Below are 19,891 nucleotides of genomic sequence, written 5' to 3'. Positions count from 1 at the left end.
CTTTCTGAAAAAAGTGCTTTTGAAAAACTACACTCGCTTCATGCTGGCTTTTTTTATTTAGTCACCTAGACCTTTTGTTCGCAATCTGGTTATCTGTTGTTCTCGCAGGTTAGGGGAAGTATATCAAATGTCTATTTTCCTGTTATAGGACAGAAATGGGGTTTTGAAAAACCTTTCTGAAAGCAATGATTTTGAAGAACTACAATGCATTTGTTTTATTGTAAAAGTTTCAATTTTATTTGTACAAGTGAACAAATAAAGTCATGCATTTTGATAAACTGGCCTAATAGTACTGTACTGTATAAATCTCACACTTATCAGTGTATCTTTAAGCATTTGCCATTGTCTGTGATGCAAGTTAATTTGTGGTTGAGTAACCACTACAGCTCGTTCGAGGGCATCCTGATTAACTTCCAACTGAGTAAGCTGGACTCCATAACGCCCCAGCATGGTCTCAAGTTCTTAATTGAATGGGTCTCTGCTGAAAACGTTGTTAATGGCTGTAGTGTCCTGTTGACGGTTCGCAACCATACCTTCCATCCATATCTGGTTGGGTGTACGATTTGATTCAGTACGTAGCCTGTGACCGTTCCATGCTGCTTTGAAAGTGTCCAATCTTTCCTGAATGACTGGCAGGTAAACTTGTTGTACAGAAAATCTGTGTATGTCATTGTCTGGATCCAGAATTTGCTCATCCTCAAAGGAATAAAACAGGTGGTAGAAGTATTGAATTACCTGGGTAAAAACATCTCTCCAGAGCCTTTCGATACGCTGGTTGTGTACTGATCTTCCTGTGATGTGACTCCTCCGTTCATCACCATAAATCAAATTCATAAGCAAAGCCACCTGAGTGTTTTCTCCACCACTGTCAGACCTCACTCTGGATGGAAGTCCATACTGAAATGTTGCTCCAACAAAACTGGCCAACGCTGTCAAAGCAGTGTTATCAAGGTTTGCTCTTAGGTAAGTGATGACCCGTGAGTGTCCATCGATCCCTCCGTGTGTCACTATTCCCCATCTGTGTACATGAAATGATTCAATTTAGCAAAAAACTTGTTTACACCCCCTTTTTGAACAACAGTTAATGTTTTCACATTTTGTAAGTTGTGAACAAGTCCCTTGATTGTCTTCAGTGTAAAATGTTGGATCTCAAAATCATGCATGAATCTGCAGGACCTGGAGAATTTGTGCACTATAGGCAGTTTTACTGCTTAGTTGTTTACTAGTCCCTTATTTAACCTTTCAAAGAATGTGAAAATATCCAGGTAACATTAATATTAAGAATCAAAGTGTATGTGAACTTTAGAACGGTTTTATAAATCCAGCAATTTTGTCTTGAGTATACGGTAGGGCTGCACGATATTGAAGAAAATTGCGATAAACTCATTAAATAATGCGATACGATAATGCTTAAAGTGTGTAAAATAACTTAAATGATCTAACCTACATACGTGTTTCACATTCTTTTTGTGACTAGAAAACATCCCTACAACTTCTGACAGTGAACATCAGTGTTTTACTGTAGCGCAAGAAGTGTTATTTAAACATCAGTGTAAACCACAGGGTTCAGGGGATTCAGGAAAGCCTACATTAGGTTTATTTAACAACAGAAACTTAATAAACGTAAAAATAAAACACTGCTTAGTTTTCACTGTATGAATTAAATATATACTGATTCTTATTAAAGCTACAAAAGTTATTCAGCCAAGAACAGTGAGTGATTTTCTTTCTTTTGTTCATGACCCCAGTTATTGCAAGCTGTTGCGATATGCATATCGCGATATATAGATCATTTTGATATATAGTGCAGCCCTAATATACAGATGTAAACATGTATACTCATGTAAACTGTTATGTGAAATAGATTATTTGGGGCAGTAAAAAAAAAAAAAAAAGAGAAATGCAAAAAAAAAGTACCACTTAATTGTGTTAAATAATAACATACATTTTGCACATTCTGCAAAGTGTATGCAAACTTTTGACCACAACTATATGTGACAGAAACATGTAGTTTCTGAGTGTGTTTTGACAAAATGTGAGTGAGAGAGATTGTGTGTTGCAACTGTAGAGAGTGAGAGTGTTTAAAATGTGTGTTTGAGTGAGAGAGTGAATGTACAATGGATTTAAGTGCAGAGACAAAACGTTTCAGTTAATACCTTATAAGCCGCATGTGCCCATCTATGTGCCAAAGACTGTTTGGAAGCGGGACAAAGTATGTCCGTCTTGCAACAGCACAGCTCCACCGTTCAGCTGCTGCTGCTGGGTTAATTTTACTGAGCATTTTACGCACACGTTGTCTTTGTACATGTATCCCCTCAGCTGACAGGTATCCTTGCATCATCTGTTTTAAAACAGAAACTTGTGAAAACAGAGTGCTTGTTCATGGTTTATTAGAAACAATGATGTTAACATTATTGTTAACAAGCCAAGTAAAAATCTGAAACTGAGATTGAGTCCAAACTATTTACAGGTGCAAATACATTTTGATGCCTTTTTTAAGCCTGGAAATTTCTCATATGAAAAAATTGTAAGAAAGTAAAAGTATGTACAGGCCTACAAAATGTACCTCATAACCTGATTTGGGATACTGTCCATGAAGCCTTTGTACACACTGCTCTAGATCATCATCATCAATTTGGGTAAATCGGTCCCTCATTCGTATTCCCAGGGCACGGAGTTTGTGGTACATGTAGGAGGTTGAGCATCCAAGCATCCTTGCCATGGCCTTGGCTTTGAACCCCTGTTTAAGCAACAGTTGCAGTTGTTCCCTGGTCACGTCTAAGCTTGGTCTACCCCTTGAACCTATTGCATAAAGTACAACAAAACAAACTGAATTATTCCTTCACAAAACAGAATTGAACGTGGCGAAACACTGTATAGTTAAATATAGATTTAAGGTTTATTTACCAGAACATGTTATGGATGTCATCTAACAATTTAAAAATACATAATCTAAAGATATAAAATCTCTCTCTTTGGGGTCAGTAAGATTTTTTATGTTTTTAATTGAAGTATCTTCTGCTCACCAAGGCTGCATTTATTTGATTAAAAATACAAACAAAAACAGTAATATTGTGAAATATTAATCCAATTTAAAACAGCTGTTTTCTATGTGAATATACAGTAAAGTGTAATTTATTCCTGTGATCAAAGCTGAATTTTCAGCATCATTACTCCAGTATTCAGTGTCACATGATCATTCAGAAATCATTCTGATATGATGATTTGATGCTCAAGAAACATTTCTCATTATTATCAATGTTGAAAACAGTTGTGTACAATTTGTTTTCAAAATTCTTTGATGAATAGAAAGTTCAAAAGAACATAATTTATCTGAAATCTAAAGCTTTTGTAACATTAAACTCTACAGTTCAAAAGTTTGGGGTCAGTAATAAATCAATACTTTTATTCATCAAGGATGAGTTTAACTGATCAAAAGTTACAGTAAAGACATTTATAATGTTACAAAATATTCTATTTTAAATAAATGCTGTTCTTTTGACCTTTCTATTCATCAAATAATTTTGAAAAAAAATGTACACAACTGTTTTCTACATTGATGATAATAATGAATGTTTCTTGAGCATCAAATCATCATATTAGAATGATTTCTGAAGGATCATGTGACACTGAAGACTGGAGTAATGATGCTGAAGATTCAGCTTTGATCACAGGAATAAATTACAGTTTAAAATATAAAATAGAAAACAGTCATTTTAAATTGTCATTATATTTCACAATATTACTGTTTTTTTTATCAAATAAATGCAGGCTTGGTGAGCAGAAGATACTTCTTTGTTTTTGTCTTCTTTTTTAAAAACCATTAAAAATCTTACTGACCCCAAACTTTTGAACGGTAGTGTGTGTGTATGTAGACCGATGTAGACATACCTGTTCGTATGAGCGGGGCAGTGGTGGAAAGGACTTACTGATGCCTCGATGTGATGGCTGTTCGTAATACACGTATACTGTCAAGGAGCTCATTGTATTTCTCCAAATCATCTTGGCTTATTCTCTGTATATTGTTAAGCAACGAGTCGATCACACTTAAATCATAAAGCGTACAGTTCCCACGAATAAAATTTCGTTTGATAGATAAAATCTTTCTTCTGACTGCATTAATCACGGATAACGCCTCCATTTATGTTCTCTGTTCAACGTAATGGGTGCGGCACCATATAAACGCGTGACCTGAGAAAAAAAATCCAAAGTGAGCGCATGCGTCTTTGAAAGAACCAGGCAGCAGGCACATATGTTTTCCAATTAAAAACATGGTTGAAGATGTTGGCTCATATCCCTCAATAAAGTAGGCTACATCCCAGTCGTCATCATAATGTAACATGAATGCAATTTGTTATATAATATGGTAATATCTAACCAAGCCTAAAAGGGCTTTTATTTTGAAAAGTAGGAAATGGGTGTAATCTGTTTTGCATTTAATGAATACAAGTTTTTACTAGTAATAATTGCATTAAAGAGCTCTCTAATTGTAATTCTTACTAGTAAGAATTGAATTGTAGAGCTCTCTAATTCAGTTTTTACTACAATCTAATTGAATTAGAGAGCTCTGCAATTGCATTCTTACTAGTAACAATTCAATTAGAGAGCTCTTTAATGCAATTCTTACTAGTAAAAACTGATTTAGAGAGCTCTCTAATTGAATTCTTACTAGTAAGAATGCAATTGCAGAGCTCTTTAATGTAATTACAGAGCTCTACAATTGCATTCTTACTAGTAAGAATTCAATTAGAGAGCTCTCTAATTGAATTCTTACTAGTAATAATTGAATTAAAGAGCTCTCTAATTGTAATTTCTACTAGTAAGAATTGAATTGTAGAGCTCTCTAATTGAATTCTTACTAGTAAAAATGCAATTACGACGAGTAACGCTGGATACAATTTAAGCTAAAACGGCTTGCCATATGCCATATTTCTTACTGGTTAAAATTCTGAATACACATATCAGAAATACAATTCTTACTAGTAAAAACCTTTATTTTTGATATCAAGAATTCAGTTGTCACTAGTTGAAATGTCTATTCTTGATATCAACAATTGAATTGCTACTAGTAACAATGTTCATTTTTGATATCAATAATTCCATTTTCACTAGTGACAATGTTAATTTCTGATATCATGAATGTGATTGTTACTAGTAAGAAAGCCATTTTAGATATCTGAAATAATATTGATATCAGAAATACATTTTCAGATATCAAAAATGATTTTTTTTACTAGTAGCAATTCAATTGTTGATATCAATAATATATGTTTCAAATAGTGACAATTGAATTATTGATATCAGTAATTCACATTTTTACTAGTAACAATGTAATTATTGATATCAAAAATTATATTTCTACTAGTAAGAAATCAATTCTTGATATCAACAATTGATTTTGAATGGCAGCCTATGGTGAGATTTCACTAGTGAAAATATAATTACAGATATCAAGAATTCAATTGTTGATATCAAGAATTACATTTTTGATATCAAGAATTAAATTGTTGATATCAAGAATTCAATTGTTGATATCAAAAATTAAATTGTTGATATCAACAATTACATTTTTGATATCAAAAAATGTAATTGTTGATATCAAAAATATAATTCTTGATATCAACAATTCATATCCTGGAAATGAATAAAAGTTAAAACGGCTTGCCATAGGATATGCGCTTAATAATAGCGAACATTTATAGGTTAACGTTAGAGCGAGTGGCCATGCCAAACGGATAAGTCCTCTTCATGTTTAACAAATCAAATTATGTTGCATTTTATTGCGCTAGTTTGAAAAGGGTGGCTGAAACACTTAGCCTAAACGCCCAACGCTGGTGTTTTTCTTTAAACAAATTCGTTTAGGCTTTAAAATAAATCTTGTTTGAGGGCTAATAAATGCCACAATAATTTGTTTATTTTATTGCCTACTTATGTTTTTCATTTTTCTTTACATTGAATACCATTTAAAGGATTTGCTGTGCACCGGCTTCGAAAGACACGTTAAGAGACACCTTTATTTTCTTTATAATAAAGGGTTTCTATGGGAGGAAAACACTTAACGTGTTATTAAATGCGTTGCGTTCATATTCGGGCTCATCTGCTTTTCTGTAGGATAGTATGGTTTATTAATAAGGTGTGTGCAGAATTTGATATTTTAACATGAATGTCCATTGGGGGCTGCTATTGCTTCAGATTTTTGAACGTTGAAGTGATAAAAAATGATTGGCTATAAATTTTATGTGGATAAAGGCATATTTTGTACATGACTATATGTCCTTATAAGGTCAAGAAAATATGTCGTTTTAACGACATAGCATCTCGTTATTACGAGAAAAAGATGTCGTTTTAACGACATAAGATCTCGTTATTACGAGAAAATATAAAACGACATAAGATATCGTTATTACGAGAAAAGATAAAACAACATAAGATCTCGTTAGGCTATTACGACATAATTGAGTGGAAAAAAAATTATATATGTGGCAGCAATGCGTCACCGTACTAACAAGCCCAATTAAAGACTGCTACCTGTTCTATTGCCTTGTTACATTTTGGGCGTTCATCCTGTGTTTGTTTGTTCCTAGAGGTGTTCCCTCAACACACTGTCAGCTTTTGTACTGTCAGAGTTTGTAATTACATTTAGGCCTACTTGACTTCAGCGTGTTTCTTTTTGTGTCTTCATTGCTTGGTTTGTAAATTAAAACAATTGCAACCAATACATTTGAAAAAAAAAACTACTACTACTACTTCTACTTCTTACTGAATGTAAATATTGTCAGTGCACTGAACTTGAAAAGTATTTACACGACTATAATAATAACAACAACAACAACAACAATAACATACTAATGCACAATTTTAGCCAAATAATCCAACGATTTATATTTGTGTTAAATTTATTGGTCAAAACTATACTAACACAACAACATAGCAATAGTTCAGTGATATTAACACATCACTGGGTTAGTTTCTGGGTCATTTTTAACACCTTTTTTAACCTAGGCATTTAATTTAGACATGTTTACTAAATGTTTAGTTTTATAAAATTGCTGTAGGCAGTAAAATCTGTCATATACCAACTGCAAGATTTAATTAATTGATTTGCCTTTTTCTAACTGGCCGCCTTAAGTAATATAGCTAACACTTGTTGCAGTCCTACTATATTAAATCTTGGGTAAATATAATATGATCATATCCAAAATTAAAAAGGTACAATAGTAAAGATAATAGAATATAGCCTAAGAATTAATCCAGACGTTTATCCACACGTACGTTATCCAGGCGTTCATCCACACGTTTATCCACACGTACGTTATCCATGCGTTCATCTACACGTTTATCCACACGTACGTTATCCAGACGTTCATTCTCACGCACGATATCATACGTCATTGGTCACGGCAAGGTACGCGACGATTGACACGATGATTGCTTAGTTTGCAAAGTAAATGCACAAATCACACCTCATAGTTCTTTAAGGAATAAAGTCGTATTTGAGCTGCGGAAAGCAAAAGTGATATATTACACTCATCTAATTGATAGTGCTGAAGGCAACAATAATTCACTTTGGAGGCATTTAAATAATCTGACTAATAAATCAAATAAACACAAAAAGATTACAGAACTTAACATTAATGGTAATAGTATAACTGATTGTGCCACTATGGCTGATGAATTAAATTCATATTTTGTACAATCTGTTGAAGAATTAACCCCCTGAGGTCGACAATCGCGCCGGCGCGATAGGCTCGCTTTTTTTCAGTTCAGTTCAAAAGAAATTAATTTTGCTCTGTTGACTTTGATATTACAAGCAAGTTTCATACATCAATCGATTCTGTTAAATGTGTATTATTTTTGTGTATACTCACAATAAAAACAAAGTGTTGTGCTTTTTGCCAAATAAAGAAAAATAAACGTGATGCGAGTTCTGCCTTCTCTCTGTCAGTGAAGACCATTCTGAAACGCGTCCGAAAATGAACTGTAACTCAGCGAATACTCAGTCAAACAGGCATACAGACACACAGGCATGAAGCTTGAATTCTCTTCTTTTAAATGAGGCAAATATTCTCATCTTGTGAAATCTGTATTAAAAGAGAGCGATTCCAGTCGAGCTAATTAGAGCTAATTCAAATGTAATGTGACTCCGCCCATGGAGAGCGCGTGCTATTCAAACGCAAATTACTGAGGCAATCCAAGCAAACCTGTGAACGCCCCCATATCAGCTCGAGAAAACACAAGTTTAATCATATCATTGTAGCCTACGTGTTTACACCATCTGGCAGCGCTGTGAGGAATAATAATAATGGAAAATCTACCTCAGAGTGCGGGTATTGCAGGAGAGAGGATCCAAATATGTAGTAAGTTTATTTTCCTTCTCAAGTTAATCGCGTTTCTGTGAATGAATGAACGGCAGCCGCAGAGATGCGCGCTGTTTATCACAGCTCGCAAAAAGACAGTTTAAATTTAAATTGCGTCTCTGTGTGAATGAATGATGATGTTTTAGCAAACTGTATTGCTATACTGAGTTGAGTAAAAATCGACAGAAATATGTTGAAATAAAATGTAGGCTATTTGTATAAGCAACGTATTAAACTGAAAATTAACATTTATATGCCCTAATATTTCATAAAAACAACGTTACAGTCAGGCGTTTCTGTTTGTGCATGAATGTTTCGGTTTTAGCAAACTGTATTGCTATACTGAGTAAAAATCGACTGAAATATGTTGAAATAAAATGTATTTGTATAACCAACGTATTAAACTGCAAATTAACATTTATATTTCTTATAATAAAAATGAAAGACCTATGTTACAGACATATGAAAGACAACATTTCGTTGATTAGTTTTGGATAGATTATACATTTTTACTGTAAAATATCTGCCACCTCAAATAAGCTTTTGTTTGCCAATTTTTGCTCATGTTAAATATAGTATGTTTTGTCAAAAATAAAGTAATCAAATAATCAATCAAATCCTTAACTTTGAAATATGTATGATAAAATGTATACTTTAGTTTTTACAAAGAAAGATTACACTTGAATTGTTGTTGTAATTGTAACCTTTTTAATAAAAAAATATATTTACAAGGTAGATGTAAACAAACTATTAAAAGGTAAATATAAGCCTTTTCTTTAAATCATTTTTATTGTGTTTTATTAGTGACAAATTTGGGGAGAGGATAAATATTCCAAAACTGAAAATACAGTATGAGAATTAACTGCACAATTACTAGACATGTTTTCCTTGGATATTATAGGCCAAATTGCAAGCACAATATGTGGAAAAATAAAAAAGAATTGAGATGCTTCCAACTGTTGCTCTTGCATTCTTGTGGCTCAGTGACTCACCTGAATGAATGGCTATTTAAGTATGCAGGTCCCATTGTCTCATCAGGTGTGAACCACTAAATATGCATGATCGTTGACGCCCACTCCGCATATTGCCTTTCCAAACAGAAAGTGCTTTGCAAAATTCAAATCAATGTATTGTGTTATGTGAATGATAAGGCAGGGTGATTTTCACATCATTTTTAAGAAAAAACACTAGGTGATGACATCCATTAGACAAAAGTCTTATTGGCACATATTTAGAATGTGTTTTATGGCCTTATTTCAGAAACTTTAGTTTTTAGTTTTTTCAATAACAATGCATAAACATTATTCTCTCAAAAATGCAGACATGTACATTCTTGTTGCTCACATATTATGGTAGCCCTGTTTATGCTAAATAGTGTGTAATTTTTTTTTGCCATTAATATGTTTATAAGCAACTGAAAAAAGCACAAATGTCAGGGCATGTCAGAACATCTCTAGGACCCCAAAAACACCTTAGACCCCAGAGGGTTAACAAAAGAATTCCAGCCTGTCAATCCTCTCAATCATTCATTGAGAGTTCAACAGATTCCTTTTATATTAAAGAGGTGTCGGATACAAAAGTTGCAGAAATAATCAATAAACTTTCAAATTCCAAGTCTGATGACATTTTTTGGATGAATAGTTGTTTTCTTAAAAAGTATAAGGATGTTCTTGTCAAACCAATGACCCATCTTGTTAATCTTTCCATAAGAACCATTACATTTCCCAGTGCATGGAAACAAAGAATAATCATCCCTGTGTTCAAAAGTGGTAGCCAAGACTCAGTGAGTAACTATCGCCCTATATCGATTTTACCAGTTGTATCTAAAATAATTGAAAAAGTTGTAGTAGTGCAACTGAATGACCATTTAGAAGCCAGACAGCTACTCCATCCTCACCAGTTTGGGTTTAGACCAGGTTATTCAAATGAAATAGCAAATTGCTGTTTAATTGAAATTGTAAAAAAGTCCCTGGACAAGGGCAATGTGGTGGGAGCTGTATTTATTGACCTTAAAAAGGCATTCGATACGATCAATCATAGTCTGCTTTTAACTAAATTTAATTTCTCAAACGAGGCAGTGTTGTGGTTTACATCTTATCTCCAGTCTAGAGTGCAGTGTGTTAAAGTTGATCAAAACATATCTGCACTCTCAAACATAAAAATGGGCATTCCGCAGGGCTCTATACTTGGCCCCTTGCTGTTTAGTCTCTTTATAAATGACTTACCTCTGCAGTGCTCAGATGCCAGCTGTCAGCTCTATGTGGATGATGCAGTTATTTATGCACCCGCCAAGTCACCTGAGCAGGCTGCAGCTGTACTGTCTACTAGTATGTTTGACATCCAACAATGGCTCATTCAAAATCAGGTAGTTCTAAATCTCTCAAAAACAGTTTCCATGTGTTTTTCCATTAAAACACTTTTAATATTAATATACAAACTTTTAAAAAAAGATTTAATATTAATATACAAAATAAAGAAATTCATCCAGTTACAAAATTCAAATATCTAGATTGGTTTTAGATCCTCAACTAAAATTTGACAAGCATATAAAGAAAATCTTAAAAACAATACAAAGTAATCTCAACTGTTTCAAATTAATTAGAAGCTACATACCGAACCAGGCAGCCCTGCTGTACATGCATGCTATGATTTTTTCTCATATATCATACTGCATGACAGCATGGGCACAAGCCGCTCCCACTGCAACCAAATGCATAGGTTCTGTATACAACCGAGCAATAAAAATTATGGAACAATTATGGAAAAAACCAATACGCATGGCACTGGAGAAGTCTCAGAGAAGGTAAGAGCTATGCAAGAAGGATGACCCCTTGCATTGCTCAGGAACCAGACGATCAAATTGTACCCCCCTCAGAAGGATGAGAACATCGTCACCCAGAAAGGTCGAGCGGAAGCCGCACCCCACAATTCTAGTGCAGGAGGGAAGTGACAAAATGACCGAACATCTCAGGGGTTCTTATTTCTAAGAACGCCAACGAACCAGTTCTACTTCGGATCACAAGCAAGCCTCCAGTATGGAGGGGGCTCACGCAGAAGTATTAGTATCCATAGCTCTTTCAGAGGTAGATACTGAACCACCACAACCAAGCTGCCGTTTAGGGCTCAGTTCGGGTGCCATCGATGCCCATCTCTGAGTCCGGATTTAGACCGTACCATAGTACCGAGACAGCTCTCGTTAGAGTCACAAATGATTTGCTCTTATCATCCGATCGTGGTTGTATCTCGCTATTAGTGTTACTCGATCTTAGTGCTGCATTTGACACCATTGACCACAACGTTCTTTTAAATAGATTAGAACATTATGTTGGCATTACGGGAAATGCACTAGCATGGTTTAAATCATACTTATCTGACCGTTTTCAGTTTGTAGCTGTAAATGATGAGATGTCTCATCGATCACAAGTTCAGTATGGCGTACCACAAGGCTCAGTACTAGGACCGCTGCTGTTCACTCTGTATATGCTACCATTAGGAGATATCATTAGGAAACATGGCATTAGCTTTCACTGTTATGCCGATGATACTCAGCTCTATATTTCTTCAAAACGAAACTTATCAATTCACAAAATTAACGGAATGCATAGCGGATATAAAAAATTGGATGACTCGTAATTTCCTACTTCTAAATTCTGAGTTTCTAATTATTGGACAAAAAACTTCCTCACGTAATAACCTAGAATACTGTCTAACACTTGATGGCTGCTCTGTTAAGTCTTCGTCGTCGGTTAGGAACCTGGGTGTGCTCTTTGATACCAATCTTTCATTTGAAAGTCACGTGTCTAGTATCTGTAAAACTGCATTTTTCCATCTTAAAAATATATCTAAATTACGCCATATGCTCTCATTGACAAATGCGGAACAATTAGTTCATGCGTTCATGACCTCAAGGCTAGATTATTGTAATGCCCTACTGGGTGGTTGCCCTGCACGCTTAATAAACAAACTACAGCTAGTTCAAAACGCAGCAGCTCGAGTTCTTACCAGAACCAGGAAGTATGACCATATTAGCCCAGTTCTGTCAAAACTGCATTGGCTCCCTATTAAACATCGCATAAATTTTAAAATATTGCTGATCACTTACAAAGCACTAAATGGTTTAGCTCCGCAGTACTTGAGCGAGCTCTTAACGCATTATAGTCCGTCACGTCTATTGCGATCTCAAAATTCCAGCCAGTTACTAATACCTAGAATATCAAAATCGACTGCTGGCGGTAGATCCTTTTCCTATTTAGCACCAAAACTCTGGAACAGTCTTCCTACCATTGTCCGGGAAGCAGACACACTCTGTCAGTTCAAAGCCAGATTAAAGACACATCTCTTTGACCTAGCATTCACATAATACATTATAGACTTCTATAATTTAATGTTAGGCTGCATAGATTAGGTCAGCCGGAACTGGGAACACTTCCCATAAATCCTGATGTACTCGTTACATCATGAGAAGAATGGCATCTACGCTAATTTTAGTGTCTGTGTTTATCCCGAGGTTTTCCTGCAGCCTGCCGGATCCAGGCCGTATCCAGATCTGACGAAGGACCTTCGCCTGGACCGATGACAACGCAGTGCTGAAGTGCCAACTAGTCTCTCCCAATGGAGGATCCCACTACCACTATACAGATAAGGCGTTGTCGGGAAAATTCGTTTCGCGTTCCTACCCCAAAGCAACAAAATAAAATTAAAATTCTTTATCAAAATTTATAAGGAAAGACAAGTACTTTGTTTAGGCTTGGCTTGTAGGGAATTCCAAACCTGCATATATTCAAACGCACATAACTATAGAACCCATTCTAAATGCGCATGTGAACGCCATCAGCGTTTCTCACAGGTTCGCGTTTAAAGTCTGTGTAGAGGGAATGGTGTCGTCTTAGCGGCCCCTAATTTAATAACAAATGATCGTTGCGACGGAAGCAAATCAATCAAAACTAACTTTAGATGGAAAATAACTTAACTCTGCTATAAAGCCAAAACAATCTATGTTACCTTAAATTATACGCTTATCTCTGTAAAGCTGCTTTGAAACAATCTACATTGTTAAAAGCGCTATATAAATGAAGATGACTTGACTTGACTTGAGTGACTCAGAGGAAGTCAGAAGGCTCTCGAGGAATAATTCTAGTTGGGCCGGAACGGGGCAACTGAAGACTGTTCCATTCTGACATAGCACGCTGACGTGCAAGAAAGCTCACCGGGGAACGCCCTTTGCGTGAACCTTGGCGTCAGTTCGTTCCAATACAATCACTATCCCCAGTGAGTAGTGAAAAGATAGGGGAATATCCAAAGCAGCACGGATGACCCAGTGCAGCCCCGAGAATCCTCCCTACTGACACCTAGGGGGATGGGGTTTCCACTCTCTTATGGCGTTTGCTATCATGAGGCCCTGAGGCGGCATGATTGAGCAGGCCAGAGTTCTACTGTGGAGAAGCGTACCCAGCTTTCAGCCCCATCAGAGGTAGTGGCAGGCGAGTTTGGACCAGCGAGGAAGCCTATTACGCCCCGCCTCTAGGGGAATATAAAACACTAAAGAGGCGTAATAAATAATTAGTTGGGTTGTGGAAATGGAATCCCAGCACGCATCAATCCGGTCGATAATCAAAAGCAAATGCACAAAATTGAAGCAAAAAGTAATAAATTTATTAAAGAATAACAAGTGAAACTAGAAAAAAAGTTTGTTGAGACAAACTTTAAGTTGGCTTGAGAAAGCCGGACCAGAGAGTTTGAAAAAGTTATAAGTAGTTAGAAGTTTAAAGTAGTTTAAATTTTGATTGATAAATTAGTTAGAAAGAAAGAACAAATATTAGTTAGAAAGAAAAAGATAGATTAGTTAGAAAGAAAGATTAGTTAGAAAGATAGATTAAAAGAAAGATTAGTTAAAAAGAAAGACAGATTAGTTAGAAAGCAAGAAAGCAAAAAAAGATTAGGAAGAAAGAAAGAAAGAAAGAAAGATTAGGTAGAAAGAAAGAAAGATTAGGTAGAAAGAAAGAATGAAAGATTAGAAAGAAAGAAAGAAAGAATAGTGGATTAGAAAGAAAGAAAGAAAGAAAGAAAGAAAGAAAGAAAGAAAGAATAGTGGATTAGTTAGAAAAAGAAAGAAAGAAAGAAAGAAAGGTGGATTAGAAAGAAAGAAAGAAAGAAAGAAAGAATGGTGGATTAGTTAGAAAGAAAGAAAGAAAGAAAGAAAGAAAGAAAGAAAGAAAAAGAAAGAATGGTGGATTAGTTAGAAAGAAAGAAAGAAAGAAAGAAAGAAAGAAAGAAAGAGAAAGAAAGAAAGAAAGGTGGATTAGTTAGAAAGAAAGAAAGAAAGAAAGAGAGAGAGAGAAAGAAAGAAAGAAAGAGAAAGAAAGAAAGAATGGTGGATTAGTTAGAAAGAAAGAAAGATGTTTATTGATATTTGATCATAGTTTACCATAGTTTACCATTATTTACCATGATTTACCATAGTTTACCATGATTTACTATAGTATACCATGATTTACCATGTTCAAGTATGATTTACTGATTCTAGCATGATTTATCATAGATTACCATGATTTACCATAGTTTACCATGATTTACCACGATTTACCATAGTTTACCATGATTTACTATAGTATACCATGATTTTCCATGTTCAAGTATGATTTACTGATTCTAGCATGATTTATCATAGATTACCATGATTTACCATAGTTTACCATGATTTACCACGATTTACCATAGTTTACCATGATTTACAATAGTATACCACGATTTACCATGTTCAAGTATGATTTACTGATTCTAGCATGATTTAGCATAGTTTACCATGATTTACCACGATTTACCATAGTTTACCATGATTTACTATAGTATACCACGATTTACCATGTTCAAGTATAATTTACTGATTCTAGCATGATTTACCATAGTTTACCATGATTTACCACGATTTACCATAGTTTACCATGTTCAAGTATGATTTATTGAGTCTAGCATGATTTACCATAGTTTACCATGATTTACTATAGTATACCATGATTTACCATGTTCAAGTATGATTTATTGAGTCTAGCATGATTTACCATAGTTTACCATGATTTACCACGATTTACTATAGTTTACCATGATTTACTATAGTATACCACGATTTGCCATGTTCAAGTATAATTTACTGATTCTAGCATGATTTACCATAGTTTAACATGATTTACCATAGTTTACCATGATTTACCATGATTTACCATAGTTTACCATGATTTACTATAGTAAACCATGATTTACTATGTTCAAGTATGATTTATTGATTCTAGCATGATTTACCATAGTTTACCATGATTTACCACGATTTACTATAGTTTACCATGATTTACTATAGTATACCATGATTTACCATGTTCAAGTATGATTTACTATGATTCTAGCATGATTTACCATAGTTTACCATGATTTACCATAGTTTACCACGATTTACCATAGTTTACCATGATTTACCATAGTTTACCATGCTAGCATGATTATCATGTTGCTAGCATGATGCTAGAATTTTTTTACCATGTTGCAAGCATGGTTAACCATGATTTACCATAGTTTACCATGATTTACCATGATTTACCATAGTTTACCATGATTTACTATAGTATACCATGATTTACCATAGTTTACCATGATTTACTATAGTATACCATGATTTACCATGTTCAAGTATGATTTACTGATTCAAAAATGATTTATCATAGATTACCATGATTTACCATAGTTTACCATGATTTACCACGATTTACCATAGTTTACTATGATTTACTATAGTATAGCATGATTTACCATAGTTTACCATGCTAGCATGATTATCATGTTGCTAGCATGATGCTAGAATTTTTTTACCATGTTGCAAGCATGGTTAACCATGATTTACCATAGTTTACCATGATTTACCACGATTTACCATAGTTTACCATGATTTACTATAGTATACCATGATTTACCATGTTCAAGTATGATTTACTGATTCAAACATGATTTATCATAGATTACCATGATTTACCATAGTTTACCATGATTTACCACGATTTACCATAGTTTACTATGATTTACTATAGTATACCATGATTTACCATGTTCAAGTATGATTTACTGATTCTAGCATGATTTATTATAGATTACCATGATTTACCATAGTTTACCATGATTTACCTTAGTTTACCATGATTTACCACGATTTACCATAGTTTACCATGATTTACTATAGTATACCATGATTTACCATGTTCAAGTATGATTTACTGATTCTAGCATGATTTACCATAGTTTACCATGATTTACCACGATTTACAATAGTTTACCATGATTTACTATAGTATACCATGATTTACCATGTTCAAGTATGATTTACTGATTGTAACATAGATAGATAGATAAGGTTTGAAGATAGATAGATAGATAGATAGATAGAAAAGGTTTGAAGATAGATAGATAGATAGATAGATAGATAGATAGATAGATAGATAGATAGATAGATAGATAGATAGATAGATAGAAAAGGTTTGAAGATAGATAGATAGATAGATAGAAAAGGTTTGAAGGTTTGAAGATAGATAGATAGATAGATAGATAGATAGATAGATAGATAGATAGATAGATAGATAGATAGATAGATAGATAGATTAGTTAAAACGTTAAATAGATAGATAGATAGATAGATAGATAGATATAGATAGATAGAAAAGGTTTGAAGGATAGATTAGGTTTGAAGATAGATAGATAGATAGATAGATAGATAGATAGATAGATAGATAGATAGATAGATAGATAGATAGATAGATAGATAGAAAAGGTTTGAAGATAGATAGATAGATAGATAGATAGATAGATAGATAGATAGATAGATAGATAGATAGATAGATTAGTTATTAGTTAGAAAGAACATAGATAGCTTAAAGCTTGAGTATCAATGGCTTCTAGCAGTTTACATTAAACATAGTTCAAACAGACATGGACTTTTGGTCAATGAAAGTCTATGGGATTTTTATGATTTTTAATATTAATTTTTAAGAAAACCATAACTCAAACCAGTCTGAAAAGATATAGCAACTCAAGTCAGAACAGTATGAAGGTCTGACCCGAGTTTGGAGTATGTAGCTTGAACGGTCTAGGAGGAGTTAGTGTCTAAAAATTTGCGGTCAGAAAAATAATAATAATAATAAGAAGAAGAAGAAGAAGAAGAAGAAGAAGAAGAAGAATAACTAGAAAAAAAGTTTGTTGAGACAAACTTTAAGTTGGCTTGAGAAAGCCGGACCAGAGAGTTTGAAAAAGTTAAAAGTAGTTAGAAGTTTAAAGTAGTTTAAATTTTGATTGATAAATTAGTTAGAAAGAAAGAACAAATATTAGTTAGAAAGAAAAAGATAGATTAGTTAGAAAGAAAGATTAGTTAGAAAGATAGATTAAAAGAAATATTAGTTAAAAAGAAAGACAGATTAGTTAGAAAGCAAGAAAGCAAAAAAAGATTAGGAAGAAAGAAAGAAAGAAAGAAAGAAAGATTAGGTAGAAAGAAAGAATGAAAGATTAGAAGGAAAGAAAGAAAGAAAGAAAGAAAGAAAGAAAGAAAGAAAGAAAGAAAGAATAGTGGATTAGAAAGAAAGAAAGAAAGAAAGAAAGAAAAAGAAAGAAAGGTGGATTAGTTAGAAAGAAAGAAAGAAAGAGAAAGAAAGAAAGAAAGAAAGAAAGAAAGAAAGAAAGAAAGAAAGAAAGAAAAAGAAAGAAAGGTGGATTAGTTAGAAAGAAAGAAAGAAAGAAAGAGAGAGAGAGAAAGAAAGAAAGAAAGAAAGAGAAAGAAAGAATGGTGGATTAGTTAGAAAGAAAGAAAGAAAGAAAGATGTTTATTGATATTTGATCATAGTTTACCATAGTTTACCATTATTTACCACAATTTACCATAGTTTACCATGATTTACCACGATTTACCATAGTTTACCATGATTTACTATAGTATACCATGATTTACCATGTTCAAGTATGATTTACTGATTCTAGCATGATTTATCATAGTTTACCATGATTTACCATAGTTTACCATGATTTACCACGATTTACCATAGTTTACTATGATTTACTATAGTATACCATGATTTACCATGTTCAAGTATGATTTACTGATTGTAGCATAGATAGATAGATAAGGTTTGAAGATAGATAGATAGATAGATAGATAGATAGATAGATAGATAGATAGATAGATAGATAGATAGAAAAGGTTTGAAGGTTTGAAGATAGATAGATAGATAGATAGATAGATAGATAGATAGATAGATAGATAGATAGAAAAGGTTTGAAGATAGATAGATAGATAGATAGATAGATAGATAGATAGATAGATAGATAGATAGATAGAAAAGGTTTGAAGGTTTGAAGATAGATAGATAGATAGATAGATAGATAGATAGATAGATAGATAGATAGATAGATAGATAGATAGATAGATAGATAGATAGATAGATTAGTTAAAACGTTAAATAGATAGATAGATAGATAGATAGATAGATAGATAGATAGATAGATAGATAGAAAAGGTTTGAAGGATAGATTAGGTTTGAAGATAGATAGATAGATAGATAGATAGATAGATAGATAGATAGATAGATAGAAAAGGTTAGATAGATAGATAGATTAATTGAGTCTAGGGCTTCAGAGAATTTAGATTTGAGTTTTTGGCTTGTACACTAATGGGCCACCGTAGTCTTGGCTCATTTTGAGCAGTCTGCAATGAAAGTCAATGGGGTTTTTATGATTTTTAATATTAATTTTTAAGAAAACCGTAACTCAAAGCAGTGTGAAAAGATATAGCAACTCAAGTCAGAACAGTCTGAAGGACTGACCCAAGTTTGGAGTATGTAGCTTGAACGGTCTAGGAGGAGTTAGTGTCTAAATTTTTTGGGTCAGAAGAATAATAATAACTAGAATGTACATGATTTACCATAGTTTACCATGATTTACCACGATTTACCATAGTTTACCATAGTTTACTATGATTTACTATAGTATACCATGATTTACCATGTTCAAGTATGATTTACTGATTCTAGCATGATTTATCATAGATTACCATGATTTACCATAGTTTACCATGATTTACCTTAGTTTACCATGATTTACCACGATTTACCATAGTTTACCATGATTTACTATAGTATACCATGATTTACCATGTTCAAGTATGATTTACTGATTCTAGCATGATTTATCATAGTTTACCATGATTTACCATAGTTTACCATGATTTACCACGATTTACCATAGTTTACTATGATTTACTATAGTATACCATGATTTACCATGTTCAAGTATGATTTACTGATTGTAGCATAGATAGATAGATAAGGTTTGAAGATAGATAGATAGATAGATAGATAGATAGATAGATAGATAGATAGATAGATAGATAGAAAAGGTTTGAAGGTTTGAAGATAGATAGATAGATAGATAGATAGATAGATAGATAGATAGATAGATAGATAGATAGATAGAAAAGGTTTGAAGATAGATAGATAGATAGATAGATAGATAGA

The 19,891-nt window shown here is 33.5% G+C and overlaps 2 long non-coding RNA genes across 2 annotated transcripts in view; both read right to left on the bottom strand.

Moving 5' to 3' along the window:
• LOC307160677 overlaps window positions 1-19,891 on the bottom strand; it is a 574,771-nt gene that overhangs the window by 469,139 nt on the left and 85,741 nt on the right. The window lies entirely within an intron of this gene.
• LOC307160675 lies at window positions 320-4,206 on the bottom strand. The gene is made up of 4 exons (XR_013821590.1): window positions 3,892-4,206; window positions 2,567-2,802; window positions 2,157-2,341; window positions 320-1,018 (listed from the first exon to the last, which is right to left on the bottom strand). It is a non-coding gene; the product is annotated as an uncharacterized lncRNA (long non-coding RNA).

Source organism: Squalius cephalus (genome assembly GCF_949319135.1).
Source record: "Squalius cephalus genome assembly, chromosome: 6".
NCBI lineage: Eukaryota > Metazoa > Chordata > Actinopteri > Cypriniformes > Leuciscidae > Squalius > Squalius cephalus.
This window is presented reverse-complemented; position numbering and strand designations above follow the sequence as displayed.